Source organism: Gorilla gorilla, chromosome 13 (genome assembly GCF_029281585.2).
Source record: "Gorilla gorilla gorilla isolate KB3781 chromosome 13, NHGRI_mGorGor1-v2.1_pri, whole genome shotgun sequence".
Taxonomy (NCBI): Eukaryota; Metazoa; Chordata; class Mammalia; order Primates; family Hominidae; genus Gorilla; species Gorilla gorilla.
Window position 1 is genome coordinate 98,505,045 of NC_073237.2, and position 3,896 is coordinate 98,508,940.

Consider the following 3,896-nt stretch of genomic DNA (forward strand, 5'->3'; position numbering starts at 1 on the left):
TGGCACAGTGGGACATGGTTCAGCAGCTACTGGGTGGGGTATAGGGAGTAGCTCTGCCAAGGTACCATTTCCCCAGCATGGAGTGAGCAGCTTCAGCTTGGGCCTGAAGGAGTGAGGCACAGCTCTGACTGGGAGGAATAGATGGGGCACCTCCACTTCCTTTTGGCCCCGTAAGGTAGGGTATAACAGAAGCTCCCAGCTTGGCTTGGGGATGCAGAGCCATTAAGTGAGGGTGGCTTGGCAGCAGCAGGGCTAAGCCTCAAGAATGACAGGGTGTGGCCACTTGCTCCCTGACCAAGACACACTCCAGCAGTAGTTACATCTCCACAGTGGTGTAGTGTAGTAGCCTTGCAGGCCACAGCAGCTAGGGTACAATTTTGGCTACTTCTCTTGGGGAGCACAACTTTCTTGACTCCAGACAGCTCTCTCAGCTGTGCTTAGTGCTTTTGAGAACTGCAGGCATGCAAGGTGTTGATGAGGGCTGCTGGGACCTTCTTGCTGATCTTTTCCCTAAAGGGAGAGGTTTCTCCTGGTTCCCATCTGATCCTGGGCTGAGTGATGGGGTGATAGAGGCCAAGTGTTTCCTTCTGTTCTCTAAGTGAATGTCTTACGTTTCTGTGTTCAACAGAGTTTCTGCTACCCCTTTGATGTACTTCTCTGCTCCCCTTATCTTCACTAAAATGTAGTTGTTTATTTGTTTTGGCTGTCTTTGTGTTGAAGATCAGGACCAAGGGCTTCTGACATCACCCTCTATAGATTATGTTAGTTCTTTACTTCCATGGGCAGAGAATCACTTTGAGCTTACTTCAGATATTTTCTTGTTGTCATTTGCATCTTCATGAGTCATTCAAAATTTTATTTCTTTGTATTTCCTTTGAGAGGGTTAAGTGTCATTTTACTTTCCCCAAGAAGTTCTTCATTAAAACAGGATCAAACAAACATGAATCACCTTTTAAAATTTCTTTTTTATCCTAACCTGAAATAAAATTGAATATCTGAAAAAAGACAATTAGTGCCTCCTCTGCAAACTCAATTAAGCTTATCTAATTTTGATTCGCTATTTAGAGCAGGGGCTTATTCCAAGCTTTTGAAGGCATGGTCATTTTTAAAATATGTTTTCTTGTGAATAGTTGTTGTACATCTTTAGACTGTAAGTCGATCTTTCAAGTCCTACTTTCCTTGTAAAACTCTGAGCATGTTTATCATGACTGAGTAGTGATTCACAGGAACATAGGACCCACTGTCTATTTTCTTATGATTCTTACCAACAATATCACATATGTGGCTAAATATCATATGAGATAAAATATTTTTCAAAGACCTTTGCCCTGTACATTATACTTAAAAATATAAAATTCATCAGGTGAGTAAAATTTTCCCTATTTGGCATGAACATTTTGAAAGTCAAAATATCTGTTTCTGACTCTTGTAATATTCAGGGAGCAGTAGATACCCCTAACTGTATTTACCAAAGCAAGACATCAACAACTGGCATGATAATTTATTTTGGGAAAAGCCAATGCCTTTACAAATGATTTCTACCAATATAAGAAGAAAATGGAGACATAAGACAATAATCAAGGAGGTAATTTTCATTAGCACAGTTATTGCCTGTCATTATTGAATCATATGTGCCTATTTGTGTAAGTGTTTGAAATGGTCTGCTCTACATTTATTTCTCTTGTGCCTACTTACTTTAGTTATTTCTAAATGTAAAGGAGATCCATAACAGCTGTCAGGCAAGGCTTAAGAAAATTGTTTTGTTCATGTAATCATACTTAAATATATATTAGAATATATATATATGTATATGCACACAGAATTCTACATATATATTATGGTCATAAAACTTATCTAGGCTATATATTTATATTTGTTATATATATGCATATTATACATTTATGTATAATTATCAGCAGTCTCTTTCTCCTAGCATATAATTGCATTTTTTCACTCACATTTCTGGTTACACTTCACTTAAAATTATATTGAATTTTGCTATTTCTGGTTTTTATCTCTTATTCATCATCCCCCTGCTGTGGTTATGGGCACTTGACAGTGAAAATAAGAGTCTTAGGTTCATGGAATGTTTATTATACAAAATGTGCATTAATGTCATTTTTATCTGCTAATAGCCTCCATAACCAGGAAAAGCAATGAAAGGGAATGAAAATGATTATTTATTCATCAGCTTGGTAGAGCATGTCACTAATGAACCATGACTACAGATTGTCTGAACAAATTTCCAGGGTCAGGGAGGGTCCTATCTTTTGATTTTCTTGAAAATATGCATAATAATTATTTACATTTTCAATCCACATTTATTTTAGTAAATTGGAAATATGGTAGTCATCATATACAGCAGATATGATGCTTGATAAGTGAAAATGCTATTAAATTTCTTGTGATTCACTATAGCATTATACATTTTCCACTTGCTATGCAGTGGCATATTTAGATTCTCTTAAATTCTTCCATATTTCAGTTATTAATTGGAGAAAAATCTCTTCACATAATTTAGATTCTTACAACTTTAAATTCAATAAATATTGATTCAGTGTGCCTGAGTTCATGCCAGTTGTGTGGAATATAGATATTAGTAAGACACTCAATATCATCAAGAATTCATTGCAGAAGGAACAGCATGTCAATGAATGTGCAGAATTTTTGAAGAAAGTTTTTCTGATTACCTTGTTTTTATTGCTGAGATTACCACCAATTAACATAAAGCAGCTAAAATTTCACTTGCTCTAAAACCTTTTTGTATTTATGTCACATTGTGAGATTTTTTAGTTAGTGACCTAGTACTTCCATGGTGTGTGTGTGTGTCTGTGTGTGTTGTGTATGTGTTTACGTGCATGAGTTTGGTTATAGTGCTTTATAACAATTATCACGTTTAGTCCATATGACAATTCTAAAATCAGCATATGTGTGTTTTTTCTTTCCTCATTCTAAACCATAGCTTATTTGACTCCCATATAGTACTGCTAAATTATTGCCATTGTACTTCTAGATCTTAAAGTCACCTTGTTTCACTCACTGAATGAATATTTTCCTTGCTCAGGATTTTACTCTCAATTAGTGCTACTGTTATTATCAGTGATATAGTCAAGAAGACCCATCCATTACCCCCAGTTCTGTTTCTTGGCTTCCTCACTTCCAACAAACTTTTAAAACATCTCCTCTATTTAACATTCTGATAATTACATCCTAGACCTGTTCATATCCAGAACCATAACTATATCAGTCTGACCCCTTCCATTTGCCCTTGACTCTAATTGGTCCACTGCAAACTATTTTTTACCTAATGTAGACCTCCAACCTGTCAATCCATCAAACTTTTCCGCTATCCAGTCTCCATATGCTATCTTCATTTCTCTTTGTACACACTTAGGCTCGCAACCCATTATTTATCCAGTTTTTTGCAAACAATCTCCTGGACTCCCTTTTTTTCCTCTCTCCCTTCACTCTCTCTATCTGAGAACACCTTAATTTGGGTTGTAATATTCTTAAGTATTTTATCTGGCAGCTATCCCTTATTTCTCTGAAACGTTAGTCTCCATTTCTACTGAATTATCCCCAACAGTTTGTCAATACGTGCCATTTAAAGCCAATAAAATAAAATAAAAACAAATTCTGGCCTGGCGCGGTGGCTCACACCTGTAATCTCAGCACTTTGGGAGGCCGAGGCGGGCGGATCACGAGGTCAGGAGATCGAGACCATCTTGGCTGACACGGTGAAACCCCGTCTGTACTGAAAATACAAAAAATTAGCCGGGCGCGGTGGCAGGCACCTGTAATCCCAGCTACTTGAGAGGCTGAGGCAGGAGAATGGCATGAACCCGGGAGGCGGAGCTTGCAGTGAGTCGAGATAGCGCCACTGCAGTCCGGCCTGG